Raw genomic sequence first — 22787 nt, 5'->3', positions numbered from 1 at the left:
CCAATTTTACTTTATCTTTCTGATGAGACAAACACCCATCACATGTTACTGGGACAAGCCCTTATTTAAAGGATAGCATGTTCTGCTACTGCTACATTACTTTCACAGACCATTTTTCACTGCCGATATCATTTAGAAAACCTTCAAAAGTTTCTGTTAAGCAAATCTGCTTAAAATTATAGGCCAGATCTTGAGGCTTGCATAGCTTTACTGACTTCCATGGACCTATGCTGGCTTATACCAAATGAGGAGCTATCCCATTTTAACTGTTTTTGATCCCTTGTCCTTTACATAGATTATTATAATTTATTACATGGCATAAAAAGCCACCCCAAGAAATATGCAATGCTGTTAAGTGATGGTAGAATTGGCGTGCAATCTTTGCTCAGGAGTTGGTGCTTCATCACGCTCCATTGTAATGTTACTAGTATTACATCCTGACTAATAAGATCTGCTATTTATTCAGTCTGACAGCTGAAGAAAATTAGCAGTGATGTCAGGATCAAAACAATGCACCTAACACATTCTGCACAGTTCATTTCAAATACTTGATATACAGAACATAGCAATAAGAATTGCAGTCCCTCTTGCTAAAATTGTAACCTTGCCCAATGATTCCGTAGATCAAGCCATCAGATGAGAGGTGTACACATTTATGACCCATAAGAGTGTGGCAGCTAGTGTAATCATTGCTAGTTTTGTTCCCTAATTGGGACACTAATGTCTAGATACAATGGTGATGGCCAAATTCCAAATGTCTCTGATACATTTCATTAGGAAAAACATGGGAAGATGTGATCACTAAAATTACAATTCAAAAGCTTGAAGCATTTTTTTCAGAAACTATGAGACTGAAACCTTTCATCTGAATTTCCTAGGCTAAATAGAAAGGATATCTCACCAGGGCTGCACTTCTGCCAGAAAATTGGAAACTTCCATTGGCTCCAGTGGGCGGACTTGGCTCTCCTTGTGGGTCTAACAATAGACTTGTGTGTCTTTAACAATGTAAAAGAATACATTCAAGATTACAGGGTGACAAAGGCACTCAAGAGCCACAACGAAGATTGATTAATCTCGTTCTATAGATGACATGAAAAAAGAGCTTTGTTTAGATATTGAGTTGCTGCAAAGATCAGCAGAGTTTTGGAAATATGACTTCTGTGCCTTTAGCTGAACACTGCCAATCATTGGGAAATGGAGCCAGCTTTCTTGGATTCTGCTCCCACCTCAACCACTGACTCAGAGTCTTAACTTGGGCAAATCATTTGCCTTCTTTATGCTGAATAATGCTTAGCTACCTCTCAGGAGTGTTGCAAGGTATAAGGAATACATTCTTATAACCACTTATTCTTGGACAAAGACCACTATATATCACATTAATTGTTATGTAGTATTATTCGTATTTTATTTAGATAACACTCAGAAGTATGTTAGACATGTACTAACAGGCTTAGGAGGCTTTATGAGATAGGTACTGACCCAAAGTGCATATAGTCTAAATTGATAATGAATAGTTTAGATGGTGTGAACAAGAAATGCAACTCACTATTTTTTTTTTAATTCTTGTCTTTATTAGAAATTCTTAATCCTCCCCTGGCTCAATGATAGAGGGGATGAAAAAACTAAAGTTTAAACCTTTAATTACATGATTTACTTTCTTGGCTGCAAAAAGTAACTCTTTAATATATTGGGAAGAGTTAAATAAGAAACCACCTGCTGTGGCCTTGAGCTTGAAAGACACAGAACTTGCAGTATAGAGGAACAAGGACCTGAGACCCATCAATATAACAAAGTATAATCAGTATGCAGTGATTTACACCTTTAAGAACCCTTAGGCTAGGACATGGATAGCCTATATTTTCACCATGGTTTTGGCAAACATAAAAATCGCTTATGCGATGCAGTACAAAATATTGGGATAAGCTCTGTTGAAACTAGTTGTGTGTGCTTCGACTCAGCTTTCCGATTATTTTAGTTTAAGGATAAAAATCTTTAAGAAAAGAAAGTATATTATTTTCCCAACCATTTCAGGGTGGATAGGTATTTTCTCTTTCACCTGAGGAATAGTAGAGTCTTAAAAGAACATTTACATTTCTATCTTTTAAAAAATAAATAAATAGAACTTCTAGCTACATTCCTTGAGATCTAATATGAACAAGTTACTCACAGATATGTGTCAGGGTTTTTCAGAAAAATTCTAAATCACAGCTCTCCCTCACATGTAAACTTTTTCTGCCTGCAGAAAATAGGAAATATCAGGTCCCAAAAGATATGTCTTCTCTTTGATAACTGCAATTGTGGAAGTATACAGGAATAGACCAGGGAATTTCTGTGTGGAAATTAATGCTTTTGTTTTTAAACACTCAGACCACAAATGATTTAAGCCAATATCAATCTTTAAATATCAGTCTACTATTTTAAGATAAATGGACATTGCTACTTGAGAGTTGTGTGAGATGCTCACATGGAATCCTGGGGTACAAGTGGCTTATTCAGAAGCATGATTATTAATAACTTTGTTTAATAAATAAAGGACAAGTGAAAAATAACACAGCAAATGTTTTACTTTCTATCCCTACTGGGAACAAACGACTGGGCAATAGGCAACATTTTTAGCCTATTTTAGGTCAATGGAAAAAAACAACATCGGTCTCATTTTCTCTTCTCCTTCTGCTTGACGCTGCAGTAAAACCATAATAAAAGGAAAAAGGTGGGAGAGGAGAGCATTTACTGCTGTCACCCTCCCTGGAGAATTCCAGTATGGATACGGCCAGCTTCTGCTTCTGGTCAGGACACCATAAAAACACTTTTGGTAAAGGTTCTTTCATGGCTTGGCTGACCTTGCCTTTCCTTTCTAGGGCAGGCCCTACATAAGAACGGTCATACTGACTCAGACCAATGGTCTATCTAGCCCAGTATCCTCTTTTGCAACAGTGGCCTATGCCAAACACTTCAGTGTGAGTGAACAAAACAGGGCAATTCATTGAGTGATTCATTTCCTGTCCTCCAGCCCCAGCTTCTGGCAATCAAGAGGTTTAAGTACATCCGGTGCATGGGGTTGAGACTATTATTTACCCCCTCCACTATGAAACTTAACCATGTATTCCTATTCTTTGTTTCCTATCTTTTAAACAGTTACTGACCCATGAGAGGACTTTTCCTCTTATCCCATGACTCCTTATTTTGCTTAAGAAGCTGTGATGAGGAACCTTGTCAAATTACACTATATCCAAGTATTCTATCTCCACTGGATCGCCCTTGTCCACATGTTTGTTGACCTCTCCCCCAAAGAATTCTAATAGATTGGTAAGGGATAATTTCCCTTTACAAATGCCATTCTGACTCTTCCCCAACATATTGTGTTCATCTTTGAGTCTGGTAGTTCTGTTCTTTACTATAGTTTCAACCAATTTACCTGGTACTGAAGTTAGACTTACCAGCCTATAATTGCCAAGTTTGCGTCTTGAGCCTTTAAAAGAAAAATCATTTTATATTAGCCTAAGCTTCCTCTAACTATGCGGCTGGGTGGCCACCCAGCAGGCTATCAAGTGCCCCTCACTGCAGGTGTCCCTCCTCCTGCACTGTTCCTGTTCTCTGCGTTGGAGCCCCGGGCCAGCTGCTCCCAGGAGCCTCCCACTTGCTGTGCAGAGCAGTGCGGGAAGGGGAGGCACTGATGTCAGGGTGTCCCACTGCCCCTGTACCCCATCTACACAGAGTGGGGGAAGGGGGACACGACAGGGCTCGGGACGGAGGGAGATTGCTGGCAGCTGTTGCTATGTCTGAACAAGCAGGCTTTAGACTGCTAAGTGCCAATCTACTTAAAAGGGCAGTGTACTTAAAGGGGCAGCATGTCTGTCTCTCTCTCTCACACACACACACACACACACACACACACACACACTCTTTCACACTCACCTCCCAACACATACTTGTGTTGTTGTTGTTACTTGATACTTCTTTCAAAATGCGGTGTTTCAGTTTTTTGACTGGTCTATGCATTTCATAATTTTTATTTTTCTCTTACGCTTAAATTTAATTCTTTAAGTAGTGAGTTCTCAAATGCCTAACCTGTCCTGGCTGGAGTAATAATCCCTATAATAACTTTTTAAAAACATATATTATATCTAGGTTTTTTTGTTTCTACTGGTGGCACACATCTGCACATTACCTTGCTATGGTGCACATAGCATTCATTCTGCACATGGATTGAAAAAATTAGAGGGAACACTGATATTAGCTATCCTCCAGTCATTTGGTACAGAAGCTGGTTCAAGCAATAGGTTACATACCATAGATAGCTGTTCCACAATTTTGTATTTGAGTCTCTTGAGAACTCTTGGGTGAATACCATCTGGTCCTGGTGACTTATTACTCTTTATTTTATCAGTTTGTTCCAAAACCTCCTGTTGACGACTCAATCTGGGACAGTTCTTCAGTTCATCACCTGAAAAGAATGGCTCAGGAATGGGACTCTCCCTTACATCCTCAGCAAGTATTCACTTAGCCTATGTCTACACTACCATTTGTTGGTATAAATTATATCACTGAGGAGTGTGAATAAGCCACCCCTCTGAGTGATGTAAGTTACACTCACCTGAGCACCGGTGTGGACAGCGCTATGTCGGTGGGAGAACTTTTCCTACTGACACAGCTGATGCCACTTGTTGGGAGCGGATTAATTATTCGACAGGAGAGCAGCTACACTAGACAGCTTACAGCGGTGCGCCTGCATTGGTGAAAATGTGCCACTGTAAACTCTCTGGGGTAGCCCTACCCTTAGCATCTGCGCAATGACCTTGTCTTCCTTGAGTGCTCCTTTAGCACTTTGTAGTCCCGTTGCCCCACTGACTGTTTGTTTGGCAGGCTTCTTGCTTCTGATGTACTTTAAAAAAAATGCTGCTAGTTTTTGTCTTTTACTAGTTGCTCTTCAAATTCTTTTTTGGCCTGCCTAATACTACTTTTACACTTGACTTGTCAGAGTTTATTCCTTTCTGTTTCCTTCAGTAGGATTTAACTTCCAATTTTTAAAAGATGTCTTTTTGTCTCTAACCACCTTGTTTACTTCGGTGTTTAGCCACAGTGACATTTTTTTTTTTTTGTGTTCCTCTTATTTTTTTTAATTTGAGGCTATACATATAGTCTGAGCCTCTATTATGGTGTTTCTGAAAAATTTCCATGCAGCTCGCTTCCTTTTAATTTTCATTTAACTACCCTGTGCAACTTGATGTTGTGCATGCTGACTTTGGCTCCCTTAAAAATTAGGGATCAAGAATACTGTGTGGTGTTGAGTCTTTGTTTATGGAGGATTTTCTGCAGTATGATTCAGGAGGCTGCATTTCACTGGCTTGTGTTGGGGGAACCTACAAAGTAAATCTGCTCCGGATCCTTATTTGTAAGTTACTTGATCAATTTCAAGTAGTCTTTTCTCTTCCTAACTTCCTCCCACATTTTTGACAGTCTACCCTGAGGTTGTGAGCCATTCCAGACAGCGTGACAGTATCATTAAACTACAACCCATACTCAATGGGAACCACATCCTGAAAGAAATCTTTTCTGAACCCCCTCTTCTGGTCTTCAAACAACTGCCCAACTTCACCAAGCTTATCAGAAGCTAACTTCCCACAGAACAGGACACACCAACTCAAAGCTGCACTTGACTCTGCCAGAAAAACAGATGCAAAACATGCAAACATATCTCCACAACTACGATGATCAATACCCTCCTCCAATACACCTTTCAAGATCCATGGGTTCTACATATGTCTATTACAACATGTGGTGTACCTCATCCAGTGCACTGAATGCCCCAATAACAACTATGTGGGACAGTCACTATACTCTCAAATGAACTCACAGAGAAAAATGATAAAATAAAAAAACACCATAACACCTATGGGTGAACACTTTTCACAAAAGAAAAACCCCATATCTGACATCTCAGTCCTCATCATCAAAGGAAATCTGCACAATGCCTTCAAAAGACAAACCTGGGAGCTTAAATTCATAAATTTTAGATACTAAAAATCATACTCATAATAAAGACATGGGATTTATGGCTTATTACAACAATCTGTAACCCACTAACCCCCTTTTTTGTCCTATGAGTGCGGAGGTGTTGATGGACCACTTCATCTTGAATGGTCTCTTAGAATACGTGTTGCTACTTATGCTAAACGATCTGTTCCACCTTGTATTAGCTGTGACATTCTGAGTACCTTTCCCAGACCTTACGCAAAGCTAGTTGGTCCAATAAAATATATTACCTCACCTGTCTTGACTCTCTAGGGCTATGTCTACATGGGGATAAAAAACCCACAGCTGGCCCATGTCAGCTGACTCAGGCTGACGGGGCTCAGGCTGTGGGGCTGTGTAGATGTTTGGCTCTGGGACCCTGCAAAGATGGAGGGTCCAAGAGCTTGGGCTCCAGCCACATTGTCTACACAGCAATTTTTAGCCCCAAAGCCTCAGCCCCATGAGTCTCAGTCAGTTGAGCCTGGCCAGCCATGGCCATTTATGCCCATGTAGATGTACCCTAAGAGATACATTAGTGAGATTTTTTTTAAAAAACAAGAGTTTGGAAAGGAAGTCAACCCTCATGCTTCAGGGCATAATCCAATCACCAACAGGGGTCAGGAAGAAACTTCCCTTTTGGGCAGTTTATTCCATAATCCACTTCAGGGGGTTTTGTACCTTCTTTTAAAGTATCTGATATTCATTACTGTCACAAATAAGAAAGTGGATTAGACAGATCCCTGGTCTAATCTGATATGATTTATATATATAAAATGTATTACTGGTTAGGAAAAAATGATCAAAGCAGGGAGGTGAGGATGGGAATGAAAACAGGAGTAACCTAGTCCAGAAGAAAAGCCTAAGAGCTCATTGTATTGTTAAATAGAAAATAAGATATTTGAAGCAAATATATTGACTTTTGCATTTCTGCTTTAGCATAGTGTCAGGTCATATCATCTTTAATAAGATGAGACATATGGATAATATGCAAATGCTCTTATGCGATGTAACCAGAATACACATAAAAAATGCAAAACTAAGTGCAAAGACAGACATATTTCACCTTGTCTAAAACACACATCCACTTTCCCTTTCCTTATCCTCTGTGGATAAAGTCTATGATTTACTGTACACATTTCTGATGATATAAATGTTGTAGCAGAGGATAATGATTCTCGTAAAGAAAGGAAATCTAGCAGCCTTTCTGAAATATTTAAAGGACGTGTATGTTTTGTTTTTTCTTAAGTAGTATGTGTTTGCTTTAGGGCTGTAGTTTCTGCAAAAAGCAGTTGGTGGTCTATAATAAGAACAGCTAGGCAGGAAATGGGTTCCCTGGCTTGTGACAGTTTTCCAGATTCAAATCTTTCTCCTGCCGTGAATCAGGGCAAAAAGTCAAAATCTCAAATTTTTTTGCAAACTGATAATCCTAAAAAAATTCAGATCGGGTTGATTTAAATGTTTAATTCTGATTTTGACCTTTAAACAGTTTTATCCTTTTTATTATACATTTAAAATTCAGAAATGAAAAGTCATTTTGAACAGAAAATATAACTTTCCATTTAAAAATGTCAAAATAGAACATTAGAGAGACAAGGTAGGTGAGATCATTTCTTTTATTGGCCCAATTTCTGTTGGTGAGAGAACCTTTCAAGCCACACAAAGCTCTCTTCAGGTCTGGGAAAGGTACTCTGAGCATCACAGCCAAAGGCAGAGGTGTTAATGGGCCATTCTACCTTGAACCCTCCCTAAGAATGTGTGCTAACTTCTTATGCTAAACAATCTGTTCCACCTTGCTTTCAGCTGTGACACTCTGAGTATCTTCCCCCAGACCTCAAGAAGAACTCTGAGTATGTCTATACTGCAATGTGAGCTCAGGGTTAGCAGGACTCAAGTCAGCTGACCCATGCTAAGAAACCCTGAGCTTTAGCATCTACATTGTATTTAAACCCCACATTAAGACTTTTCTAACTTGTGCTCAAACTTCTAACTTTTACTAACTTGTGCTCAAACCTAGGGCTGTGGCATCCACGCTGCAGTGCACAGACCCGAGTCAAAGTAACCATATCCCAGAGTCCATAGCACCGCCTGCACCACCCCTGAAATGTGGAAGCTTTGGCCATAAGACTGTGGTGCACTGTGGGAAAACAGGTGTCCTCCCTGCGCATTACCAGCAAAGCAGCTTGCTTTGCAAAAGTCCTGATCAATTTACTCTCCATTGCAAACCCAGGAAGCGCTCTGATAACATTCTTGTAGATGAGTGATCAGTACAGAATGGGTTAATGCTGTTTGCCCCGGGGGGTGGGGAGGGGTGGGCTTCCATTTTCAATAAAGTTGATTACAGATTTTTGGGATAGAGAGGACAAGGAAGTTGTCCCATGGATTTGTGGGATATTTCCAGATGACTCCCAAGACCTGAGTCAAGTGGGGCTGCAACTACACTGCAGAGCAATCGAGCTCAAACCCCTATTGACTCTAGCTCCGACCCTCCAGCCCTGCAGAGTCCTAGGAGCCTGGGTCTGATCCCTGGGTTAGTGCAATTGCAGTGTAGATGCAATCAGGGATTAGTTTGGAGCCCGGGCAAGCCTGGAGTTACATTGCAGTGTAGACATACCCTGTGTGGCTCAAAAGCTTGTCTCTCTCACCAACAGAAGTTGACCCAATAAAAGATATTACCTCACCCACCTTGTTTCTCTAATATCCTGGGACCGACACGACTACAACTGCACTGCATACAAAACAGACCTTTGTCCAGTTCTGACGCATTAAAAAAAAATTGAATCAGGAGATTTACTGAAACTGACCTTTCCCCACAAATAGTTTCTTTCAATGAACTGTTTCAGAGTAACAGCCGTGTTAGTCTGTATTCGCAAAAAGCTTATGCTCAAATAAATTGGTTAGTCTCTAAGGTGCCACAAGTACTCCTTTTCTTTTTTCAATGAACTGACATTTTACAACAAAAACATTTAATCAGAAATTTCTTGAACAGTTCAAATCCTAAGAGTTAAGTGGTAATTGTTTTACAAACTATATAACATTAATTACTACTAGTATTTAAATGATCTTTTCCTAACACTTATTTTGGTTTTAAAAACATATTAGAGATCTTAAATAAATGAATCCACTCAAATACTCCTCCACCACTTTTCTCCAACAGCTAGGCATTTCTGGAAATATAGATATTAAACAATTTTCATGACCATCCAGAGGCAGGAGTGAAATATTTATGTGTTTATATTTAAATCAAGACACTATATCTCCCTACAAGATACATTATAACTCAGAAGAAGTTATGGGCTTAATAAAAGAATTACCGGGCAATGTTCTCTGTTCAATCCTTCTGTCATTTGAATGTATAAACTTATTAATTTATATTATTAGTGGACTCTGAGTTGTTGGGTGGGGTGTTTTGTTTTGTTTAGGTTTTTGTTTTGTTTTGCCTAGAATGATGGTAACTCAAGACAGTCTGTGTGGGGAGTTGAGGAAGCATGTACAGAGGAGGTGATTATTTAGAGTTTATCTTTTTATCTATCAGATGTACCTATATATGCTAAATATGATCTGGGTGAGCATCGATTAGATGGTGTCCTCATATGGAATTTCCATCTACAATTGGTCTTGTCCTTCTTTCCATATATTTTTCTCGAATGTCTGTGTCTCTGCCACCCTTATCAAAATTTCAATGAAGGGAGGAAAAACATAATATGGAGCAAAATAACGTTTCTGCAAAAATAACAGTGCCTTATTGGATAATCTGCAACAGAATCCTGATTCATGATAAACATATGTGAAAAATATTACAGTCACCAATGCCATGCCACCACACATGGAAAGGTGGCATTACATATGCATTTCACTTAATTCAGAAGTATGGTACATACAACAAAATGGCACATCTCCCTCCCATATCTTGAATAAGCAATTTCTACTTTCCAACGTTCTCTCAGTCATAATGGTCTGAAATATTTTTTTCAATGAAGAATATTTCTATTTATATTGAATTTCTTTTGAGTTGTGCTTGAGGAGATTATCTGAAATTGAAAATATTGTCTCTGTTCTCTCACAAATAAAATAACAACCTACATGGATGAGTATAATCTAGTCAACGGTTTATAGCTGTGAAAGCCCCTAGGGAATGTCATAAACCCCTAGGACTGCTCTGAATGCAAATCTCTGCATTTGTGTCTGAGTTAGCCTGGAAATATGTAAAAACACTTTGACATCACACTAACTGCATATCTGGGAAGGTTGCTAATATGTTGCATCCCATCTACATTCAAGAAACATGCTCCTGATTTACCCATTTGATACAGAAAAGCTTTTAAATTACAGTATAAATGAGACACTCAAAAAATGCATATTTTTGCTCTATTCATTGTTTTGGAAAGTACCTGATTCCTCCAAAGCTAACGTTTAACACACAGACTACTGTGTGCTTTTGAACCTGATCTTTGACCAGGCTCAGGCTGTTACTGGAATGGAGTGCATGTATAATATTTATGTATGTATGCACGTATATATTTCCCAGTGTGCAACCAATATGGACACCCACGTATGTATTCTGCCAAATATGCCAAGGGTCCGATCTTGCAGCTCAATCCACAGGAGTAAACCCTTATGTTATTCCATGCCCACTGACTTTTCATTAACTAATGAGGATTGGATTTGGCTCTGAGGCTCTTATCCAAAGCCTTCTGAAGTCAATGGGTGTCTGCATAAGAGCATGATAAATATATAAATGACAGGGACTAGGGAGACAGATTAATTCTGGCATTTATTTTTAAAGATTACCTCTCTAAATTCAATTAAATCCCCACTGACGAAAGAAAGAACAGGTCACCACATAAATTTTGCACCAGGTTTGGGATGTGGAAGGCAGCTTTGCAAGCAGAAATCTGCCCAAAGTCAAGGTGTTTAAATAAAATACAACTTTATAAAACAGTCGGGGGTTTTTTTTCTTGTTTTTTTTTTTTTTTTTTTTCACCCTCTGAAGAGCTTGGAAATAAAATGCACTTCCCTCTTCATTCTGTTCTCCATTTTGCATTGTTTCTAGTGGTGCAGAAGCTAATATGGCTGCTTTCTTCTCTGTGTACCTGCATCACAAATAGGGTCACTCTGGGAATAGGGTTTGTTAGTTAATTGCTACTAAAGAGCACTAGAAGAACTCCAAATTGGGTTGTTTTTTTTTAATTTAGGGAGTGGTAGTGATGCTGGAACAGGATTCTCTATAGCAGGTCAATAACCATGGAGGATCCTTTTGGACTAGGACGGTCATACTGGGACTGAGTACACTGGGTCTATGGCCAAAAATTGCCCGCAGTACAATGTAAAACTGTTTTGCACTAGAAGTTCTAGCCCATGGAGGTGACATACAGGAGAGAAGAGGGTCTCCCTTTGGTCTTTTCCCTAATGTTCCCTCCTTCTTCTTCTCATTACATTTACATATTCTCAGTTCCCTCTTCTTCCTTTTATGTTCTCATCTCCTTTCTCCTACCTTCAGTATATTTCTTTTCTAGGAAGAAATCAAGCATTCTCTCCCACAAGCTAAGCTAAAATTTGGGGATATGGCATGCACAATTTCAAGAAGATGGAACAGGAGTCTGCTGTCCTCTATTCTGGATCCCGAGTTAGCAACAGCAGTCCATGTTGGGTTGTAATGGCAAAGAATCATGGAGGGCTGCTTTCCCTTAACACTGATCAAGAAATGTATTGAAATAAGGAAAGCAATGGTCCTAAAGCTACTCTACCCTCTCTCTGTCTGAAACCCTCCCAACCTGCACTTCCAGGTTTGGCTTAGCTTCCTGCTACAGATTTATACGCGTCCTCAAAGCAGCCTTGTGTATTTCTCCCAACCATTGCTTGCAATTCCTCTTGAAAGTGTCTTTCATCAGTTTATCTCCTCCCTTATTACCGCAAGGATCAGTCAGACTCCTGCTATTCTCATCCCTTCCATCTGCTTTTATTTAAAGAAGGAAATTATTGTTGTGATTACTGGGCCCAGTCCTTTGTTCAGTTGAGGGACCCCATCAACAAAAATGATTGCATAATTTACACATTGATTAGACCAGCTATAGTTAACAGACCTGACATTTTTCAGCCAAAATAGGCACTGCCATTCAGTTTTTCAGTAATTACTTGGGGTTAACATCAATGAGTTATCTAAACTCATTACCCAACAGTGCTAAATTCATACCTGCACATTTGGGCCCTATATAGTTTTGAAGCTGCTGTGAACAAGTGTGTAGTGACACATTTCAAAAGAAACACCAAAAATAGGACAGAAAACTACTGTGTTAACATTCAGATAAGAAAATTATGACAAATTAAGAAATATTTTAAAGGAGACCAGACACTGTGATCTTGAAAGTTCAACTCAAAGGTTATTGAGTTTGCAAAGGAGTCTTGTGGGATATTACTTAGACTGTGAACTCCCTCAGCAGGGACATCTTTTTTGGTTTGTGTTTGTACAGTGCCTAGCACAATGGAGTCCTGGTCCATGACTGCCACTCCTAGGTGTGACCACAACACAAATCATTAATAATATTATGAAGTTAATACTTCCACTTCTGACCCCAGATGAAAACCAGAAGTCAAAATACCAGAGGTAAGTATGGGGCAAAATCCTAGTTCTATTGAAGTCAATGGGAGTTTTGCCAGGATTTTACCCCCAGACACTAATTTTCTGTCTTTACTTTGTTCATAAAAAGAGGCCTGAAATGAAATCCTGAAAGCGAACCCTGGATCCAGGTCATATGTCAAACCAATTTGTATTATGAGCCAAATCAGAACATTGAAATTTGAAAAAACATTGCACTCAGATCCTAATTCTTTTGGATTATGTTCTGCCTGTTTATATAAATAGTAAGTTCTTTAGATCCAGGGTTTGATTCAGGCTCATCTCTGAAAACTATTTGGAATTTGATATAAAGGACTAAAATTCCTTCAGTGTAGCGAGCCTTTGATGGGGGAAAAATTAACAGCTTTTTTTGCAGCAGTATTAAAAATGGAGTCCTACCAAATTCCTTGGCCTCAGATATTGTTGTTTTGTTGTGTCACATTCTGTTCCATCAGTCATGTGCTGTTATGTTAATTTATTGTGATGAGTCATAGCAATGCATATCAGTCAAAGAAACTCAAAGAGCTACACACAGAGGTTAAATCAGAGATAGATATTACATCTGAGCAGTACTGAGGTTTTATGGATCCCCCATCATGTTCTCTAACCACTAACTAAAACTTTCCCTTGTCCCAAATTGTTATGCATTTTTGAGCAAGAGCAGAAAAAGTAAATGATTCTCAGTTTCCTCTGGATGGATTTTGGCTGCTGTAATTAAACAACTGTTATTGCATTGGGAAACCTTATCTTAGGGGTGAACAACAAAGTACAGTGTGGTTTCATTTCATGAACACTGACAGTTTCCCATCTGTAAGAATGATATACTATAGTTCATCTAACCTCACATTGGTGCCATGAGACTCAATACATTAACGTCTGTAACAGAAAATGTCTGAAGACCATTGGCAGAAAACAAGCTCAGCTTGTGTCCATGGTGAATAGATCAAAACAAAAAGAATCTGGATTCTCAGTATCTACCATGATTCAGAGAAAATTACACCAATCTTAAAACAAATTATGCTAGAGTACCCAAAGTAAACAAAAGAAAGACGGAATCTCATACTTTTAACATAACTTCTAGTTATTGATTTAATCATACTTTCACTTGAAATATTTTTTTAATTGTTCTTTGTAGTGGAGTCTGAAACCAACTAAACCTAGGCCATTCTATAAAAATTTGAGTGCAAAATTCTTTTCCCATCTCAAATCTGGACAAAAAGTTGGCATCTCAAAAAAACCACAAAAAAAAAAAAAGAACAAAACAAAAAAATTACACTTCTCTTGCTTTTTCTGGTACATCAATCAAAATGATCTCATGATGAGATTTCCTTTCGTGCAATTTAGCTATGTAGCAAGATAATCACAATTCCCCTTCTGCAGACAATATTCTAATAAAGAGAGTAATATAGTTGGTATATTACAGAGATTGCATTCTAGATTTCATGGGCTCTTTGGTTACTCCACTACAGGTTGTAGCCTTACACTGTATTTACATTTGGAAGGCTAGTCCTCGAACTCACTCCAATAGGAATCCTTCTCTTCCCTCCCATCTTGCTCTGGGGGAAGTCCTTTGTGTCATTCTTTATCTGGTGCATATTACTTCCCCCTCCATGCTGGCTCAACTGTGCTGGATCGTATATGTTGGTGGGGAGGGAGGGGAAAATAGGAAGCAAGACTCCACCAACACCCAAACAAATGTCCATCACCCATCTTCACTCATTTCCCTGCTCACTCCATGTAGAAACTGTTGTCACCTATGATGAGGCTAGCTCATGTATGCAATTAAGCAGGTACCTTATTCCCCTTACTCCTTTTTGAGGACACATTGGGCAAGCCACAATCTTGTCCATAGCAAGACACGGTCCTTGCCCTGAAGAACTTATAATACAGTTTGTGGTAGTATGGGGACTAGCTAAATGCCCTAGTTGCCAGTCTCCTGCTCTGTCCCACATCACCTCACTTTATGTAAGCGTGTGAGTAGGGTCAGGGTGATTTCTACACCTTGGTAAAATACTGTTTCTGTTTCCTGCATATTCTTTAATTATGTATGTATGGGCTTGAATTCATACCCAAAGAATTATTTTGAAATTCACCTAAGTGGTTTGTGGAATACTAACTGAGAAATAGGGAACACAGTCATTTTGACTCCCAAGCGATCAGCTGTGGATTCGCAATGGGTGCATTCTCTGTGAATGAGTTTACACAAGTTCCATATCTGTTCATGATAGACAGAAAATCTATCACTTCATACATTTTCTATGACAACACACACACACCAGTTGATTGTGTGCAAACTTAATATAAATAGAGGTAAAGGTGACTCTCTACACAAGAAACTCATTATTCAATGGGTGAATGCCAGGGATAATTAGATGGAATAAAAGTTTAAAAAACAACCCACCAAATAAACATGTAGAACTAATGTAGCCATTAGAATGAATGTGTTTATGCCCAGATCAACAGCTGTCCAAAAAAATCTGTTACATTTATGAACAGCGCATGAATTTAGTGGCAGCTGGTAATGCTGGTAAACATAACAAACCTACAGGCAAAGGACATCTATGAGAACACTTTTTTTAAGGAAAGATGAAACATATATGAATTTTATGCTAAATAAATGGGTATGTGCAGGAATGTTGGCGCACATGTGGGATCTAAATTAACACACTATTTGTGAGGGCTCATCTGGCTAACTAAAGAAACATTTTCAGAATCTAGAAGAGACTGGAGTAGGTAGATGTGACATGGAAAACTTCTAATGAATTAACAAAAAGGAAGTGGAGGACAAAGGGTGACATAGGAGGAGGACATGAGAAGGAGGATGATCTGGAGAGCTTGTTAGTAATGTTTTGCTTTCAGCATGCTCGAGGCATATTCAGGACACTTAAGGCCACATGAACTTAGGAAGTAGCATGACTTTGTTCTTTGGTCTTGTGGACTAACATAGCTTCTTGGAAAACTTGCTTAGCTTTTGATCTTATTTTCCTCCTTGTGTTCTATTGCAAAAGTAGAAAAGGGAGCAGAACCTGAATGCATAAACTCCTGGCTTCAATGAGAACTGCATTTCTAATGACTTTGCTTTGTGCTTGTATAAACTTAAGTGGACTCTGATTCAGTCGTGATTCTCTGAGTCACAATTTGGTCTATGATCTTCCCTGGGGAGACAGCATAACTATGTGCTTCCCCTTACTTGTAAAATCCCAATCAGCCATATATGTTTGTTCAGCACCTAGGAGACTGGGACCCTGATCCTGGTTGGGGTCACTACTTGCTATTTCAATACATAATCATAAGTTACTGCGTAGCTTTTGGCAAGTCTTCAGAGGAGGCTGATGATTTGGCGTACCTTGAGATGCCTTGAGCCGGATGATAAGCACTTGAGCACCCACAGTCTTTTTCATTTCATTTGAAGTTATGGGTGCCTCAGCACTTAAAAAAATCAGGCTCAGCCTGCTTCATCTTAAACTCTGCAAACCAGTGGCCAGGTACAAAAAATTGGGCTTTATCTTCTCTGTGATGCAGTTAATTCATTTGTAAAATGGGTATAACCTTGCCGGTCTCATCAAGGTGGTGATGTCATTATTATTAATGACGATTTTATTATTTGTACTAAGTAGTGCCCAAAGGCCCCAGTGAGGATTGCAGCCCCATTGAACTGGGTGCAGAACAAACAGAGAGAGGGATGCAAACTCCTGCCCTAAGGAGCTTCCAGTCGAAATAGACAAAACAGGCAAAAGACGGGAGGGTAAGGAATACAACAGCGAAGCAGAGTGATCTGCATGAAGGGCAGCTAAGTCCATATTTTTCTGTTCTAGTTTTAAATATATTCTGGGGGCTATTGTAGGATGAAGGGAAAGTAGGAGATAATGGGCTAATAGGAAAAGGAGGTGGAAATGGGGGAATATTAAGGTGGAAGAAAAGAACTGGGAAGTGGATAGGACGGAAGGATGGATGGATGGAGGGGCTATAAGGTTGAAAGTGGCAGAAAGAAATTGAGGGAGCTGGGGGAGTTGAGGCTTAATGAATTAGTTACACAATACTCATATTCGATGTACTCATATTCAATTAAAAACATACCATCAATGTCAAGTATTATTTTTGGGCTAAGTCCGAGAGGTTCAAAGTGCTTTCATCAGAGTCAAGGGGAATTGCAATGCTCAGGATGTGGCCTGCATGTTAATCAGAAGCAATGTACAAAATACTGTGCAGCTGCCAACCCTTTTGAAATTCTAGCACAATATATTCTAAGGCACTAAAAACAGGGCTCCCCATGTATGGCCAACCCAGTTGTACACTGAGGATGCAAGTAGATCTAAAAAAATCGGGAAGGCATCTTAATCTGTTTTGTCATTACTGGCATTATGCTCAGGAGAGATCACACAGGTTAATTACAACTGCAGGTGAATTGAAAACAACTGACTACTCAATACCCATCCATGATTTGATTCAGGTAAGATTGCCAGTCATGCTGGTGATGCATATTATTTTATGGAGTAGGCAATTTTATGCACCATGTTCCTCTGACCTTTAGTAGCTGCATACCATAAGAAACACTGGTGGATGGCAGTAATAATTCACAGCAATGTGTGGGACTAAGCTCATCTTATCTCTCAGTAAGTGTGGGGAGGGAGTATCATTGACTACATTCTAGAGTTTCCAGATATATGCACTTGTGATTAATCTAACCTGCCACTGGATGTCACTCTTCCTTGACAGCTGAAAACATTTATTGGGGAGAGTGTTGTTTTTTTGTTTTTTTTTTTTAAGTGGCTTTTACAGAAAGACAATTTGGAACATTTGCAAAACTTAGATTAAAAAGTTTTTTTTTCTTCTTTTCAGTTTCCCATCCAGAGAGCTTCTGCCTAGCAAGTTTGATTTCTGAGATGAGCTTTTCAAATTGCTTGTATAAAGGCAACCAAATGTCTGTACTCTAAAAACCTTCCTTAGGTATTTCACAAACATTACTGCACTTCTAAAAGAGACAGCACAGAAACAGGTAAGTGGATTTTCCATTACTCCATTGTATTTACTATGTTTTGATGGACTGTTGTGATAAGGGAGGCAGGCATAGGTCAATTTGGATTTTACATTTTATTTAATTGCAGGTACTTTGCAGTATTGTCAGACATTCTGCATTATCAGGAGTGCTGCAAGATCCAGTCTGCAGCATAAAGCTATTGATATGGTTTGCCCTGCAGCAGACGGTGCTTTCAGAACAAATATATTTGTATGTAGTAGTCAGATTAGGGTTTTAGGGTGAAGATTTCTGGGGCTTGATTCTCAATTACACCAAGATTCTTTTACAACTTTGGCAGGATAAAGAGGCCTTAAAGTGGACAGAAACATCCACTTGAAAATACCCTCTGAACATGGGTTCTCCCTGGCTAGTGTATAAGGTGCCTACGCTAGGGGTGTGCGCTGCATTATGGCTATTTTTGGTTTCCCACAGAGCAATTAGAACACTGAAACTGCTCTAACTTACATGAGGAGCCTGAAATGAATCTGCACAGTCCCAAAATACAGAGTTCAAAAGCAGCTTAAGGGTCAGGAAAAAGAATGAGAATCCAGCCCCTATATGTTGTTTCTAGCTCTGCCAATGAATCACTGCATAGACTTGAACAAATACTGACTCACTTTTTCCATCTGTAATTTTTTTTTTAATTAAGAATGATATCACTTTGCATTTACATAGCCCCTTATCTGCACAGAAGAATCTCAAAGCATTTTAGTTAATTCTCCCAATCCCACTGTGAGGGAAGCACATACTAATTGGGAGTTGGAAGAAGTAACCATTGTTTGTAAAGGACCTTGAGATTCTTGGAGGAAAAGGACCCTATCAATACAGAGACTTGTTATTAAAAATAATAACCAGGCCTGTGTCTGATGGAAAGGAAGGGCTCAGAAGCATATAACAAGACAGTTCAATTCATTTTAGGTAGCAGCTGGAAATGCATCACAAACTAAGGTCCCTATTGTCCTCTTTCACCGTCCTGTTAAAAATCCATATAGGCCTGTAGAGACACATACATTTATTAACAACTGTTTATTAATAACCATTAATGAACAGGTGTGTCCTGAGTAATGAGGTGGCAACACTATCCTAGAGCTGAGAGTAGTAGATGAGGGAATTCTTGTGTAGAGGACAGGAGACCCTCAGAGTAACCTGTCTTTGGAGTCCCAGGGCAGCTCTTGCATTACAGCTCCTCTGTGGGAGTAGAGACTCCACTACTCCACTGGTGTGGGGAGAGAAAGAGCAGACACACCAAAGGGATGTTCCTCTGCTGAATCCTTGGCAGTTATGTTGGAAATATTAACACTTGGTCATCCCTTCTGTGGCTGCTAGTCTGCATCCACTAAGGGCACATGGACATGTCAGTATGATCCCTGAAGGAGTGCGCTGCCAGAGAAAGTTGAGGATCAACCGGATGTCCATGCAGAGACACTGGACTTCTAGGACTTCCAAGTTCCATTGCTCTAATGGGCCAAACCCCTGCTTGTTCCCCTGGGAGCCAGTTGTTCCCCAGATGCCTCCTCCAATGGAAAATATTATGTGGAAAATTCCATGAGCTGGAACTCAGAGGGTTTCCTGTCCCATACGAAGGAATATCCCATGCAAGGGAGAATATAGTACCTATAAATAGTTCCGGCAAATGTTTAAATATGTGGTGAATCTAAAAAAATATTGAAAACCTCATTAATGTCAGATTTCCCAATACAGATGTCTACAGAGTGCAAAGATGTCAGTATGGCCCACCCACACTGATTTTCAGATTTTTTTTCCTAAAGTGACAAGAGAACAGAACCTCGTATTTTCCATACGCAGTTATGCTTGTGCATAGACCCTTGCTGCTGGAGTCTTCCACTACAGCAGCAGGGTACTACACAGACTCCAGCAGCAGGACACTACACAGCTTAAAATACAGTTGACGGTGAGGCACTGCTTCGGTGATTGGAGTTCTAGCACTGGCATGTCTCTACGGTATTTACCCTACATGGCTCTCTATACACCCAAGCACTGCCTCCCCCATAGACACTGCTATTTTTAGCTGTGTAGTGTCCTGCTGCTGGAGCCTTTCCCAGCCGCAGTAAAAGGCTCCAGCAGCAAGGAAAGGCTCTTGCAGGGTGCTGCTGGAGCCTCCCCCCACTGCCTCACTTCTGCCAGAGCTTTACACTGTCACATGTAGCTACACACTGCAGTATAGATGCAACTTGCATTTTATTGCGGCATGGAGCTACGCATACCACCACCAATGTAGACAATGCCTAAGAGATAGGCATTTATTAATATTTATTATTATGCTTCTCAGCTAAATGAAAAGGAGCACTGGAAAATATCACCTGACTGTGGTGATGCTGACATACTTGTTAATCGCATGTGTCCATTTAAATCCCCCAAATAATCTACACACTTAAAAGTAAGATAAAAGAAGAGGGGCTGGAAACACTGGACTTTTGTTAGTTCTCATGACAGGCAAGGGTGCCAACTGGCCAGTAAGCAATTCATGGGTTTCATGAGTCACCTCACAAAGCATCCAACATGTGTTGAGTGTAAGACCATCTACAATTATGTCAAAGTATGACAATTAAATAATTCTGCAATGCCACTACTAACATATCACATTTAAAGAATGGTACTTGTGGAAATGTTCACCTTTTTAGCTATCTGTGGTATTTATAAAAATAAAAGGGGTACTTGTGGCACCTTAGAGACTAACCAATTTATCCGAGCATAAGCTTTCATGAGCTACAGCTCATTTCATTGGATGCATTAGTGGAAAATACAGTGGGGAGATTTTATATACACAGAGAACATGAAACAATGGGTGTTACCATACACACTGTAACGAGAGTGATCAGGTAAGGTGAGCTACCTCACAGATCTTGGGAGACAGGCCGTCCTTGCTTACAGACAGCCCCCCAACCTGAAGCAAATACTCACCAGCAACCACACAACAAAACCAGTAACCCAGGAACCTATCCTTGCACCAAAGCTCATTGCCAACTGTGTCCACATATCTATTCAGGGGACACCATCATAGGGCCTAATCACATCAGCCACACCATCAGAGGTTCATTCACCTGCACATCCACCAATGTGATATATGCCATCATGTGCCAGCAATGCCCCTCTGCCATGTACATTGGTCAAACTGGACAGTCCCTACATAAAAGAATAAATGTACTCAAATCAGACGTCAAGAATTATAACATTCAAAAACCAGTCAGAGAACACTTCAATCTCTCTGGTCACTCGATTAGAGACCTAAAAGTGACAATTCTTCAACAAAAAAACTTCAGAAACAGACTCCAATGAGAGACTGATGAATTGGAATTAATTTGCAAACTGGACACCATTACATTAGGCTTGAATAAAGACTGGGAGTGGATGTGTCATTACACAAAGTAAAACTATTTCCCCATCCCTACTGTTCCTCACACGGTCTTGTCAACTTCTGGAAATGCCCCACCTTGATTATTACTACAAAAGGCTTTTCTTTTTTCTCTCTCCTCTGGTAATAGCTCACCTTACCTGATCACTCTCGTTACAGTGTGTATGGTAACACCCATTGTTTCATGTTTTCTGTGTATATAAAATCTCCCCACTGTGTTTTCCACTGCATGCATCCAATGAAGTGAGCTGTAGCTCCCAAAAGCTTATGCTCAGATAAATTTGTTAGTCTCTAAGGTGCCACAAGTACTCCTTTTCTTTTTTGCAGATACAGACTAACACGGCTGCTACTCTGAAACCTGTGGTATTTATATAGCTCCCTTTACCTTGCTACTTTACAATGTCTCTGTGAGGCAGGAAAATACTAGTATCCCCATTTTACAGGTGAGGAACTGAGGCACAGAAAGACTAGGGGCATATCCAAACAAGGAGTGAGGTGTGGCCAGCTGGGGTGTAAATCTACCATGCTCCAGCATGCCATTCACCAACTGGGAATGTGGAATAACTCTTTGTGTAGACAAGCCCTAAACAGCTTGCCCTAGGTCACACAGAGGGTCTGTGATGGAACAGAGAATTGAACCCAAGGATCCTGAGCTGCACCCTAGCCATTAGACCATCCTTCACAGCACTGACTGCCTTTTGAGTGTACTAAGTTAATGACTGATCTGTGGCTCCCAGAACAACCCGAGTTTCTCAAGCAATATGAATTTTGATGAAACAGCTTGGCTTGTTTCTAAGTATAAGACTGGGAGTGATTATTGCCATTGTTCCTTATTATTCACTGTAACATTCATGCAACCTCAGACATATTTATTCATAGCAAATAATTGCCACCCCGATGCTCATTATGAAAGGAACACAGTGATTTTCTAAGGTATTCTAGTTACAGAAGGCCAGATTCACACCTGTGCAGACAGCCATCACAAAGGCTATATGCCACTCAAATTAAGTCCCACCTATACATTATTTTGAGGACTTGGAATTTAAGCAGTGCATAGGCCTTGTCCTGGTCCTCTGCAGAAGGGTTAACTTCAACCACAATGAATCAAGGTAGTCTTATTATCTAATATTTATTGTTTCAGAGGCTATCTGCAGAGCCCTTACTTAAGCTTTCTGATTTGGTAGTCTAGTATGTCAGCCTGCAGAGCAGAAACACTGTGCCATTTACTGTGATTCCATTACACCTTTCAATTATGGCACCAAGCTCTAATTACATTCTTGCTGTTTGTTTTTTGGGGAGCAGGGGTTGTTTGTTTGCTTGCTTTTTAATGATAAGAATTACACACAATTTTTGAAATTGAGGGAATAGGAAACCAAGCAAGAAAGCACGGATGTGAATTCTAATTGCTGTGTTTTAATCATCAAAATTAGTGGGAAAGTGAATTATCCAAATACAGTGTGGCAGAAAAAATATATTCATATCTATGCAGTTTGCCATAATGACATATGAGCCTGTCAGAAATGCCAGTTGAGACTTTAAAAGGTGGAACCTTGAAAACCAGGCAATTCTAAAACTCTAGCTAAATTATAATAAATCTGGCTCACTTTTAACTCTTAGTGCCAAGGGCTTCACTTTGTGGCATGGATTGGAGACTAAAAACATCCAGGGGTAGATCCTCAGCTGATGTAAATCTGTAGTGCTGTTGACTTCAGTAGAGCTAGGCCAATTTAAACCATCTGAAGATCAAGCCCCAAAGATTAGATGTGTGGCTC

The sequence above is a fragment of the Eretmochelys imbricata genome, chromosome 9 (assembly GCF_965152235.1).
Source record: "Eretmochelys imbricata isolate rEreImb1 chromosome 9, rEreImb1.hap1, whole genome shotgun sequence".
In the NCBI taxonomy this organism is placed as follows: domain Eukaryota; kingdom Metazoa; phylum Chordata; order Testudines; family Cheloniidae; genus Eretmochelys; species Eretmochelys imbricata.
This window is presented reverse-complemented; position numbering follows the sequence as displayed.